Raw genomic sequence first — 13,774 nt, 5'->3', positions numbered from 1 at the left:
AATTTTATAAGTTATTTTGTTACTAATTATTAGACAAGTACTTAAAGTTGGCAGTAATGGAGGATAGGATTCTGCTGACCTCACTGTGACCAATGTTTAAATGTGGTTTCCCAAAATAAAATGTGGGATTGTTCCAATTTAAGCCAACTGAAGATGGAGAACAGAGTTCTGGACTGAATCACCAAAAAGAATCACTTCTATACAGCCCAACAAAATCAAATTTAATCATCTTTTAATTAGCACCCCAATCGTGTCCCTTTGTTTCATAAAAACCTTTAAAATTAATTTTCAGCTAGAGGTCCTTCTGAGCATTCAGAAGAGACAGAAGTAGTGATTTCCGACTTGCAAACCACTAATTGCCATAGGTAAAAAAAAACAATTCACAGCAGAAAAGATGGTAGATGCAACCAGAGTTTACAAAGAGAATTTTCAAAGCGTGAAATTATCAGAAGAAAATGCTGATAATGTTCCATATTTGAAACAAGTCCACCTCATTTTTGTCTCATTAAACGAGATGTTCATTTTTCTATACCTTTACTACGGTGAACATGAAGTTTGTGGACCAAAGATGCTGAATAGCATCCCTTTGCGCATTAGCTTGACATATAGATCGACTTTTTTTTAAAAAAAAAGGTTTCCTTAGGGATATTATAAAAGGCTTAAAAACAAAAAGATTCTTACAACCAGAAACGTACAACAGCCTGAAACCTTGAAGTCTCAGGAGCCAAGAGTGTGTCAAGAGTTTAATGAAATCTTTCCAATTGGTGACCTTTTCTTAAGTGAACATCTGCTTCAAAGAACTTAAATTTGGAAAGCGTTTGGTGTTATTTTAAATAATACTAAGTGTATGTGAAAAAAACAAAAATAGATTAGCGTTGTGAATTCCTGAATCTCAAATCTATTCTGCATGAATGCTTTTCATGAAATTCTTGTTTTTCTGAAAGGTAGTGATATATCCCTCCATGCCCTTGCCCCTCCCTCTGTATCCTCCTACAACCCTCCGTGCTCCTCCAATTCTTGCCTCTCGCGCATACACTATTTTAATCACCACACCATTGACTGCCGTGTCTTCAGCTGCCTAGGCCCAAGCTCTGGAATTCCCTCCCTAAACCTCTCCACTTCTCTCTCCTCCTTTAAGATAATCCTTAAAACCTACTTCGACCAAGCTTTTGGTCAACTGTTCTAATATCTCATGCGGCTCGGTGTCAAATTTTATTTGATACCGCTCCTGTGAAGCGCCTTGGGACATTTTACTACATTAAAGGCGCTATATAAATGCAAGTTGTTCTAAATTGGAGTGGTATAGCACATTGGAGATTAGTTCACTGCACCAAGTTGTTTGACACCTCAGACTTAAAAACATAGATTCGGATATAGAATCATGGAAGGTTACAGCACAGAAGGAGGTCATTCGGCCCATCGAGTCCACGCTGGCTCTACATATGAGCAATCCACCTAGTCCCACGGCCCCGCCCTATCCCTGCACATTTATTCATTTCGAGTACTTATCCAGTTCTCTTTTGAAGGCCACGATTGAATCTGCCTCCACATTCCCTCGGGCAGTGCATTCAGATCCTAATCACTTGCAGTGTAAAAAGGTTTTTCCTCATATCACCTTTGGTTCTTTTGCCAGTCACCTTAAACCTATGCCCTCTGGTCCTTGACCCTTCCGCCAACGGGAAAAGTTTCTCTATCCACTCTGCCTAGAACCTTCATGATTTTGAACACATCTATCAAAATCTCCTCTCAACCTTCTCTGTTCCAAGGAGAACAATCCCAGCCTCTCCAGTCTATCCACATAACTGAAGTTCCTCATCCCTGGAATCATACTAGTAAATCTCCTCTGCACCCTCTCTAAGGCCTTCACATCCTTCCTAAAGAGCAGCGCCCAGAACTGGACACAATACTCCAGTTGTGGCCGAACCAGTGTTTTATAAAGGTTCATGACTTCCATACTTTTGTACTCTATGCCTCTGTTTATTAAGCCCAGGACCCCATATGCTTTATTAAACTGCTTTCTCAACCTGCCCTGCTACCTTCAATGATTTATGCACATACACCCCCAGATCCCTCTGTTTCTTCATCCTTTTTTGAATTGTGCCCTCTAGTTTATATTGCCTCTCCTCATTTTTCCTACCAAAATGCATCAACTCATTTTTCCACGTTAAACTTCATCTGCCATGTGTCTGCCCATGCCACCAGTGCGTCTATATTCTCTAAGTCGATCACTATCCTCCTCACTGTTCACTACCCTTCCAAGTTTTGTCTCATCCGCAAATTTTGAAATCGTGCCCTGTACACCCAAGTCAAAGTCATTAATATATATCAAGAAAAGCAGTGGTCCCAGCACAGACCCCTGGGGAACACCACTGCACACCTCCCTCCAGTCCAAAACACAACCACTCGCCACTACTCTGTTTCCTGTCATTTAGCCAATTCTGTATCCATGCTGCTATTGTCCCCTTTATTCCATGGGCCGCAATCTTAATAGCAAGCATAGCATGTGGCACTTTATCAAACCCTTTTTGAAAATCTATACACACCACAGCAACTGCATTGCCCTCATCGACCCTCTCTGCTACCTCATCAAAAAACTATCAAGTTGGTTGAACACAATTTGCCTTCAACAAATCCGTGCTGGCTCTCCCACATCAATCCACACTCGTCCAAGTGACTTAATTCTGTCCCGGATTATTGTTTCCAAAAGTTACCCCACCACCAAGGTTAAACTGACTGGCCTATGATTGCTGGGTTTAGCTTTACACCCTTTTTTGAACAAGTGTGTGACATTTGCAATTCTGCAGTCCTCCAGCACCATCCCTGTATCTAAAGGATGTCTGGAAGATTATGGCCAGTACCTCCACAATTTCCCTCCTTACTTCCCTCAGCATCCTAGGGTGCATTCCCATCCGGTCCTGGTGAGTTATCTATTTTAAGTACAGCTAAGCCTTTCTAGTGCCTCTTTCTCAATTTTTAGCCCATCCAGTATCTTAACTATATCTTCCTTTACAGAGACTCTGGCAGCATCTTCTTCCTTGGTAAAGACCGATGCAAAGTACTCATTTAATACCTCAACCATGCCCACTGGCTCAGTGAGTAGATCTCCTTTATGGTCCCTAATCGGCCCCGCCCCACCCCTCCTCCTACTACCTGTTTAATGTCAACATGTCTGTAGAAGGCTTTTGGATTCCCTTTTATGTTAGTCGCTAGTCTATTCTCATACACTCTCTCTCTTTGCCCCTCTTATTTCCTTTTTCACTTCCACTCTGAAATTTCTGCCTGGTCCTGGTTCTCACTTGTGTTATCAACCTGACACCGGTCATATGTCGCTTTTTTCCACTTCATCCTATTCTCTATCTCCTTTGTCATCCAGGGAGCTCTGGCTTTAGTTGCCCTACTTTTCTCCCTTGTTGAAACGTACTTTGTCTGTACCCAAAATCATGTCCTCTTTAAAGGCTGCCCACTGTTCGATTACAGTGATGCCTGCCAATCTATCATTCCAATTTATCCGTGCCAGATCTCTTCTCATCCCACTGAAACTGGCCCTCCTCCAATTAAGTATTTTTATTTGAGTGGACAGAGTCCTTTTTCACAGCTATTCTAAACCTTATGATACTATGATCACTGCTCCCTAAATGTTCTCCCACTAACACCTGTTCCACTTGGCCCGTCTCATTCCCTAAAATGAAGTCCAGCAATGCCTCCTTCCTTGTTGGACCGGAAACGTACTGGTCGAGAAAGTTATTCTGACCACATTTCAAAAATTCCTCCCCCTCTGGCCCCTTATATCACTAACCCAGTCTATATTAAGACAGTTAACATCCCCCTTTATCACTACTCTATGGCTTTTGCACCTCTCTAATTTCCCTACAGATTTGCTCCTCTATATCTTTCCCACTAGATGGTGGCCTATAGAATACAGCCAGTAGTGTAATGGCACCTCTATTGTTCCTTAACTTGCCAGAAATACTGTCCTTGACCCCTCCAGGACATCCTTTCTCTCCAGCACTGCAATATTCTCCCGAATCAATTCTGCCACCACCACCACCCCCCCGCCCCCCCGCCCCAATCCTATCTTTCCTTCTCTATCTTTCCTGAACACCTTGTATCCAGGAATATTTAGTACCCAATCTTGCCCTTTTTTGAGCCAGGTCTCCGTTATTGCCACAACATTGTATTCCCATGTGGCTATTTGTGCCTGCAGCTCACCAACCTCATTTACCACGCTTCGTGCGTTCACACACTCACCGCAAACCCGTGTTAGACCTTCTTGTAATCTCTCTTGGTCTGACCCCATCTAACACCTTACTTTTTTTTTTAAACTCTAGGGCTATCCTTCTCTCGATCCTTTGTGCCCCTTGTTTCCCCTTTCCAATGCTACATCCTGGTGTCCATCCCACTGCCAAATTAGTTTAACCGCCCCACCCCCCCACAGCACTAGTGAACCTCTCCACAAGAACACTGGTCCCAGCTCCGTTGAGGTGCAATCCGTCTGACCAGTACAAGTCCCATCTCCTCCAGAAATCTGAAGCCCTCCCCCCTACAGCATCTCACAAGCCATGCATTCATCTGATCTATCCTCCTATTTCTATACTCTGTAGCACATGTCCCTAGAAGGTGGTAATGAGCTTTTTGGACTTGCCTAGTTCAGAGGTTCCCAAACTTCTTTTGCCGAGTCTCACCACCTTCCCACACCCCCAGCCTTTGGAGATTCATGTACTATGCTTGCCCCCCCCTTTAAGAAACATACCTTGGGTCGAAGATTTGAGTCAGAACCAGTAAATGTGAATCCCAAGTCTAAGTAGGAAACATTGTACTGCCTGTTTTTCTTTTGCCAGCTCTACCTGTTCCTCTCCCAGGATCAACATTCTTTACTTTACGCTTCAAAAGATGGTCCATTCATTCACAATTATCAAACACTAAATATCATGCTCAGTTATGTAGTATACAGGAGCTATGGGCTGCATGGCTTGGTACATTGGTTAATGATGCTTTGGTGCCATGCATCGGTAATGTCGGGATCTGAGGGACAAAGCCCATGTGCCCTCGTTTGAAAATCTATGGTCTAGTCATGCTGCAGACTACAAAATAGCAACCGGCACCAAGTTCCCCATTTTCTATTAGATTGCTTTGTATATATTTTAAAACTGGTGTATTGGCCACGTGAACGTCAGCATCATTCTTAAGAGCTGAATACTTTGTACTCCGTATAAAATGGTCATCTCAAAATACTGGCTCTTACCCTGCAATCCTACACTTGGTTGCCAGTATAATTCTCTCTCTGCACATGGACAGGAGACACAGAAGAAACATCAACATTTCTCCGTCACAATTCAGAAAAATCAATCATTTGCAATGTACAGACAAAAATCCCAGCAACAGAAAATACCTTACACATCTGAAGCATGTGACACATTTCAGGTATCACAGCTCAGGTATGACATTGCTTGTGCAAAGTATATATTGCACTTGCATCTGATGGATTCCAGTTTCATATTCATAAAACAACCTGAACAGATAGGAATTCTAACAAAGAAAAAGTTATATTGTTAAAAGAAAAAACAGAAAAGAAACTAATTAGTCTCAAACCAAAGTCAAAGTCAGTTTGTACCTATTGAAAGCAATCAGATTTTATGACCTTAAAAAGACAGGCCTGAATAGAAACAGCTGCACCTTAGACTAGATTTTATACTGCATGGTTTAATACAGCATACCATCCAACGTCCCATGTGCAATACCACTGGGCATACAAGATACTACACAAATATATAATTTATTAGATTCTACATTTGCCAGCTGATTATTTTATAGATGGCTGGAAACTTCAGTGAGCAATGTCAGGGCAATAAAAACTAAAATGGTTCCAGCCTCGCTCCTGACCTTTACTTTGAGGTTTGACTGCTACCATTTTTCAAAGCAGTAACCAGAACAAAATACAAGTCCTGAAAACTGGTTACGCTTCTGGTGTAATGAAACCTATAGAATCTGCTTCACTAGAGCATTACTGATAAAAGGTAAATACAGTTTAAAAGTCTCACTATCAGGGCTCCTTTTATTTTCGAACACAGTTCTTATGGCATCACAGGTAGGCTTGAAAAGACCATCGAGCCAGCTATGTGAGGTAGCCAATCTGATAAACATAATGGCCTGGAGTTTCTGCATGATGTCAGTCCAGATAACCCTGTAATCCGGCCAAAATCAAATAGCACAAAAGATTGCAGAATTTTAAGTGTAAGTGAAATGCACCCATAACTACATTACACCCAAGTATCCACAATCTTTTAAGCACGTTCAATAGGGGCGCCTGAACTAGTCCCCGCCCCCAGCCTTAATCACCTGTTCTTCACTGACCAGCAGTCAACTGAAGCCACAGGTCTGCCCTGTCATGCAGCTGAAATCATCAATTAGATTAAAAAGTTGAAGAATGGCTCATTTCCTGGCAATCCCACTCCTCACACTGCTTATTTGCGTTGATTCATGGAAGTTTACACATTCAGGCTTATGCTAATAAGTTTGCGCGGAAACTTGGGCGCAATTTCATCTCGGCAAAACTAGTGCATTGTCGGGCGCATTTTGCCGATTGCGCCTCTAATGGAAACTCCACGCCAATTAATTTTTACCTTAGCATTTGGAGTTCCAGGACATCAATGCTCATGAGACCCACCACCTCAGTACGCTGCTCTCCCGTGAGCAGTTATGATTGCTTATGTACAAACTTAGGAACAGGAAGCTGTGGAAGCTACATTAAATAAATTTAAAACAGAAATAGACAGTTTCCTAGAAGTAAAGGGAATTAGGGGTTACGGGGAGAGGGCAAGAAATTGGACATGAATTTAGATTTGAGGTTAGGATCAGATCAGCCATGATCTTATTGAATGGCAGAGCAGGCTCGAGGGGCTGATTGGCCTACTCCTGCTCCTATTTCTTATGTTCTTATGACATTCACCAAGAACCAAGATTCCCTAATACCAAATAATCTTTCATACAATGCACAGCTCAATGGACCTGAAACATCTTCATGATAGTAGTACCAATTTCCTGCGTGTTCCGTTATGCACAAACATGGAACTGGCTCCGTACATTTAGCAGATAATAAGAGAAGTGGTGAATCTAAAGCCTGTTGATTAGATCCACAAAAATGTCTTCGATGGAATCAGGTCCTTTATATTGAAGGCCACCATCCAGGGCAGTAGCGCCACTCACCTCTGCTCAAAGCACACTCTTAAATATAAAAATGACAATAGTTGATGCTGGATTACCCCCTGGTATGACTATATTAATCATAATTTAGTTGCCCAACAATTGGTCTCAGTAACCCCTTCAAGGCATAAAGGGAAAGGATGAGGGAAAAGGAGAAAAAGATATGGGAAACTAGGAAAGGATGCATTTAAGCATTAGTGACAAAAATGGAACACTTCTACTATTTTTCCTTTCTTTATTTTGCAGCAGGAGGATAAATTGTTCTACTTAAATAAAACACAAATCAGTATGAAAATTGCACTGGTGTGCAATTAAGCCAGTGTATTGTAATAGTGTTACCAACTATGTTTGAAACAAAAGTGGATTGATCCACATGCATTTCATCTGAGGAGCACAGTCTCTATTTGGACTTCCTTATTTTTGCACCTCAATTTTTTCTTCTACTTCTCCTGAAAGCGCTTTCTTTTGCTGGGGTACAATTCCACCGACACTAGCCATCCTCCCATTCCTTACTAAAGTAGTTACCGGTCACATGTGAGTCACAACAGCAAGAGCCAAAAGACTATTCAAGCAAGGGGACCATCACAGCCCAATTCCAATGCTGTTTTGTCACCAGAAGTACAGAGACAGATGGGCACACATGATCAAAAACAAGATCACTAACTGATTTTATCCTCCCCTCTCGTTACCTCAGGGGCACAGAGCAATTGGAGCACAAATAATGCCATTCTTGCTGAGATCAACTAAATTAAGACGGTGAGACGAATCTGGGGTCTTCTAGGTTCCATATTGTTCAGCACTTTTACCAACCAAATCATCCAATGAGCCTGGCCCTCTCCCTTGATTGTGATAGAGATCAAAACCTGCTCAAGTTCAAACACATTTGCAACACATTATGAGTACGGATATGGTTGTTATAAATTGGATAGCCAGGTGGTGAAGGATTGAATACTAGAGCCTAATCTTCAGTTGCTTCCAAGCCTTTATTCAGAGAGCTCCACACCACACCTTAGAGCAGCTCTCAAATGGATACAAACGTTCCCATTTGATATGCACCACCTGAATACAATTAACACAGATATAAATCACATGGATACATTGAACAATGGGTGTCCTACCTGCAGGCCATCATAAGCTGCATTTTACATTGCAGAAATACTACTTTCTCTAAGTTACGATTCTACTACACCATTTAGAGTCTCGGATATATCCACTCAAAGCACAAGGCTTAAATATAGCATATCCCATGTACCAGTTCTGGGATCAATTTGCGTCAAAGGAAAGTAAATGCCAGATACACATTTTGCTCTGCCCCTCTAACAAAATGATTTTCCTCATAGCAGGAATGGTCTGTATAGAGTCATGTCCAGAAATAGGTTTTGGTGAAATCAGACATGAATTTGTTACCCATACATTCTGTAATATTTAACAAAATAATTGAGATAAATGTTTTTAGTTACAGCAGTGGGGATAGAGTAATGTTTTTATCAAGAGGATCTTATTGGCACTGTTCTTTCAAGACGCTCCTTAAAATTTACCTCTGAGCTTTTGGTCACCCATGTTAATATCCCATGTGTCTCTGTCAAATTTAGTTTGATAGTTGCTCCTGTGAAGTGCCTTGGGATGTTTTACTACATTAAAAGGTGCTAGATAAATGCAAGTTGTTATATATACACACGACGGACATTAGAAATGTTTCAGAATTCCTCATGGTGTGGGGGGGGGGGGGGGGGGGGAGGAGGAGGATAAGAGAGAAGATATCCTTTGTGCGCTATATGTTGTAAACAAGTAAGCTCATTTATAAAGAACACACTTATAACTATGTTGCACATAGCACACAGGAATTATTTTTGCCATCAAATTTGTAATCTAAAAACAGCTGTTTTTATCCCCAACCAGGCCAGGAAATAAGGCTCCTACTTATTTGCTTCTCTGACAATTACATTTCCAATTTAGTAATAGTTGAAACTTAGAAATTTATATATTTGGCAAATCACTAGGTTATCTTGCTCTGTGTCAAGCGAATTGATGCATTTACCAGCTTCTTTTTTGTTTGCAGTCAATAATGGGATGGTTGATGCAGACATGTGGGAGATGGGAATAGGGGGATATGGAGGTAGGGTGGAAAGAGGTAATAAGAGTTCAGGGGTTGGGGGGTCAGGGATGTGCATGAGAAGTATAAATACCGGCATAAACAAAGTTGGGCCAAATGGCCAGTTTGTGTGCTGCAGGTTCTATGTAACAGAGTAACACTAGATGGCAGTGTCAGAGGTCATTCTGGTATTGTCTGAGTGTCAGAGAAAGTCAATCTCCCAAGACTGAATGACTGAAATATAGTCTACTCCTAATGCAGTCATTTTTTGTCCAAAAATTATCTAATAATTTGAATTAAGCAATTGCATTAACATAGGCGACCTGTTACACAAAATTTGAATTGATCAGTAATCTGAATTAAGCGACTCTGAATTAACCGTTCTGAAACTGTTTGCTGTAATCCACATCAAGTATGTGGAATTTGGAAGATTGATTAATGGAGTATTCCCATTTATGAATTTGGATCCAGGACAATATTACGTGGCAGCAGGCTTAATGTTAAACGCATATAAATTAGTCTTTGGTGACTGGAGTGCAAAGTAGGCGGCTGATTCGCTATTGCCCATTTTGCCCTACCGTCCAAGCTGAATTAATACCCCAAAATGCCTTATTAAAGCCCTTTTACCTGTTTTCAAGTGCACAAATGAATACCAATTACATCGAATTTACAAGCAATTCAAATAACCAAACCAATGTAACCAGGGCAATGGATGCATGAAACTAAGGTGCATGGATCACAGAAGCACTTTTGCTTCATCATTACAGTACTAAATCCTCATTAAGAACTACCTTTTTAAAAAATTTGTGAATTTCGCAAGATGGAGTCTCTGTTCTACAACAGAAATTGTATCTTCCAGATTTAAAATGTGTTGTTAAAAAAAAACTTTTATTTAAAAACAATCTCAGCCACCTCTAGCTGGCAGTTAGTGACATGCCAAGCATGCCATGGGCTGGTTCAGCTTCAAGTTTTTCCCTTGCTTTCCAGATCCCCTTATGTCTCACAGCAAGAGTCATCATGCTCATCTCCTGAGAAGAGGAACCTTAGTGACAAGCTGCTACACAACCCATGGTGATGGACATGTGAGAAGACTGGAGACACTCAACGAACAATCATTCAGGGCTCACATTAGGGAGCACATCCAATAGGCAAGATTGCCATCCAAAACATAAATTGAGAGACATTATGTTGTTTAATGCAGGAATGGTCATTTTGGCTCCTTTTACATCTACCATGACAAGTACTTAACAGAAAAAATGATAGCACCAGAAATAGGAGCGAGAAGAGGCTTGTGTGGGGCATAAACACTGGTATGGACCAGTTGTGCGGAATGGTTTGTTTCTATATTGTACATTCTATGTCAACGAAATAAAAATTATAAACAATTTTACAACACCAAGTTATAGTCCAGCAATTTTATTTTAAAAATTTCAAATAAAAATTAGAACAATTTCAAATAAAAATTAGAACAATCTCTTGTCCGTAGAAGGCACCACCCAATTTCATCCATTCTTGTCAAAATACAGTCTAAAAATAATTTTAAAATGTACTATAACCCTACCAGCATGTAGTCGATTGCAGGAGCATGGTATTTCTAGCACTGTCGTCACTCAATCAAAATAAACTGGCCTTCATTACTTCGATGACATCAGACCCAAGATTTCCCTGTGACTAGCAATCAATTATCAGGCTGAGGGCCTCCACTTCTAGCCCACCCTATGCTGTTTCTAGACACCTGCATGCATTCATCGCGATGTATTGAATTACGCCACCTCAATTCCAAGGCTTGCTTTACTTTGGTTCAACCCTAGGTTAACATCACAGTCATCTCTCACCAGTACGTAATGATATCTGACACTCCATATGCACATAAAAATCTGATCTCCATATTTTGCTTCAGAACCCGAAGGCCAACAGGAGACTTGCCACTCAACAACAAATACATACAAGTGTGTGGTGCATGGCAGTCACTCTCTTGAGATCAGAACCAAAAGAAAATGGAGTAAAAGTGTTTTACTTTACCCCTCCTCACAAAAATAAATAAATATTTTACTGAAGGCACTTTACCCTTGAGTTCTTTCTCATGGATGAGAGAAGAGTTGGCGATTCAAATCACTAAAGATTTTCTATTTACTTTAGGAGGTTTCAATTGTTTATGCAAAGAACACTGAACCACAGGATACCTTTTAAATTTGCCCTAGAACATTAAACTTATCTGTTGAGTGCAGAATTGAGTAGTCACTCAAGGATGTCACATTTTTCCATTTGGCCTGGGCAAGGTGACTGAAGGCAGTGAAATGAGACACTACCATGAGTGAGGTGGATTGAACCGCTCACGGACAGCACACATTTCACTGTCATGCAAAGCACATTCTATTAATAACACTCACATGCCCTCAAGTTTTAATACATTTTCTTGTGGACTATTACAAGCACAAAGTGTACCATGCCAAGTGAGTCAACCTTCACACCTCACCAGATGTGGCCAGCTAGCATTTTGAAAATCCTTTAATGGTGGATTATTAAACTCACAATTGTGCCTTGGCCTCAAATAGATTTGCTCTGCCAGCAATTTGAAAAAACAGTTAAGTTCCAAAATGCGATGCCAGCAGCTGCATGGGAATAAAATGCATTCATTAGAAATTCCCTTTTGTACAATGATCCTGTATTTAATGCAGAGAATGGCTATAAAGGGCAGAAAAGCAACAGTTGTTGGTACCCCCAGCTACCAGCTGACAGGCTTGTGGGCAATGCGAATAGCAAGGCCCTACAGAAGTTTTTTTCCCCCCCTTCTATAATTGGGAGTCCACACAAGTGCAGTAATACAGGTATGTCCTGTCCCACCGGCAGGGCAGACCCATCAAAGGTGGCAGTACAGTGGCATACAGTCAGGAGGTAGTGGCCCTGGGAGTCCTCAACATTGACTCTGGATCCCATGAAATCTCATGACATCAGGTCAAACACGGGCAAGGAAACCTAATGCTGATTACCACTTACCGCACTCCCTCAGCTGAAGAATCAGTCCTCCTCCATATTGAGCACCACTTGGAGGAAGCACTGAGGGTAGCAAGGGCACAGAATGTACTCTAGGTGAGGGACTTCAAATGGAGCGAACCAGCTCAAGGGAAAAGCCTAGTTAACCTCATCTTCACCAATCTACCTGTCGCAGATATTGGTAGGAGTGACCACCACAGTCCTTGTGGAGACAAAGATCCGTCTTCACGCTGGATGGTGTCCTCAGTGTGTTGTGTGGCATTACCACTGTACTAAATGGGATAGATTCAGAACAGATCTAGCAGCTCAAAACTGGGCATCCATCTGTAACCTCATGGCCCGGCATATTCCTCACTCTACCATTACCACACCAGGGGATCAACACTGGTGCAATGAGGAGTGTAGAAGAACATGCCAGGAGCAGCATCAAGCGTACCTAAAAATAAGGTGCCAACCTGGTGAAGCTACAACACAGGACCACATGCATGCTAAACAGCAGAAGCAACATGCTATAGACAGAGCTAAGCGATTCCACAACCAACGGATCAGATCAAAGCGCTGCAGTCCTGCCACATCCAGTCGTGAATGATGGTAGACAATTAAACAACAAACTGGAGGAAGAGGCTCCATGAACATGCCCACCCTCAATGATGGCAGAGTCCAGCACGTGAGTGCAAAAGACAAGGCTGAAGCATTTGCAACCATCTTCAGCCAGAAGTGCCGAGTGGATGATCCATCTCAGCCTCCTCCCGATATTCCCACCATCACAGAGGCCAGTTTTCAGCCAATTTGACTCACTCCACATGAGATCAAGAAACTGCTGAGTGCACTGGATACAGCAAAGGCTATGGGCCCCGACAACATCCCAGCTGTAGTGCTGAAGACTTGTGCTCCAGAACTAGCCGCACCTCTAGCCAAGCTGTTCCAGTACAGCTACAACACTGGCATCTACCCGACAATGTGGAAAATTGCCCAGGTATGTCCTGTCCACAAAAAGCAGGACAAATCCAATCCGGCCAATTACCGCCTCATCAGTCTACTCTCAATCAGCAGCAAAGTGATGGAAGGTGTCATCGACAGTGCTATCAAGCGGCACTTACTCACCAATAACCTGCTCACCAATGTTCAGTCTGGGTTCCGCCAGGATCACTCTGCTCCAGACTTCATTGAAGCCTTGATCAAAACATGGACAAAAAGAGCTAAATTCCAAAAAGTGAGGTGAGAGTGACTGCCCTTGACATCAAGGCAGCATTTGACCAAGTGTGGCACCAAGGAGCCCCAATAAAATTGAAGTCAATGGGAATCAGGGGGAAAACTCTCCAGTGACTGGAGTCATACGTAGCACAAAGAAAGATGGTAGTGGTTGTTGGAGGCCAATCATCTCAGCCCCAGGACATTGCTGCAGGAGTTCCTCAGGGCAGTGTCCTAGGCCCAGCCATATTCAGCTGCTTCACCAATGACCTTCCCTCCATCATAAGGTCAGAAATG

General features: G+C 42.0%; 1 protein-coding gene and 1 long non-coding RNA gene across 3 annotated transcripts in view; one reads left to right on the top strand and one right to left on the bottom strand.

The window, feature by feature from the left end:
• Positions 1–10,618, top strand: part of LOC137321005 (uncharacterized) — a 29,296-nt gene extending 18,678 nt beyond the window's left edge. The window contains exons 2-3 of the long non-coding RNA XR_010962693.1: positions 3,013–3,092; positions 10,280–10,618. This is a non-coding gene — a long non-coding RNA (uncharacterized lncRNA). The remainder of the gene's footprint in view (positions 1–3,012; positions 3,093–10,279) is intronic.
• The window catches only part of pcsk5b (proprotein convertase subtilisin/kexin type 5b), a 348,074-nt gene that overhangs the window by 268,490 nt on the left and 65,810 nt on the right, over positions 1–13,774 (bottom strand). The gene's annotated exons all lie outside the window — the stretch shown is intronic.

Source organism: Heptranchias perlo, chromosome 4 (assembly GCF_035084215.1).
Source record: "Heptranchias perlo isolate sHepPer1 chromosome 4, sHepPer1.hap1, whole genome shotgun sequence".
Lineage (NCBI taxonomy): Eukaryota > Metazoa > Chordata > Chondrichthyes > Hexanchiformes > Hexanchidae > Heptranchias > Heptranchias perlo.
Note: the sequence above shows the minus strand (reverse complement) of the source record. Positions and strands in the feature narration are given on the sequence as shown.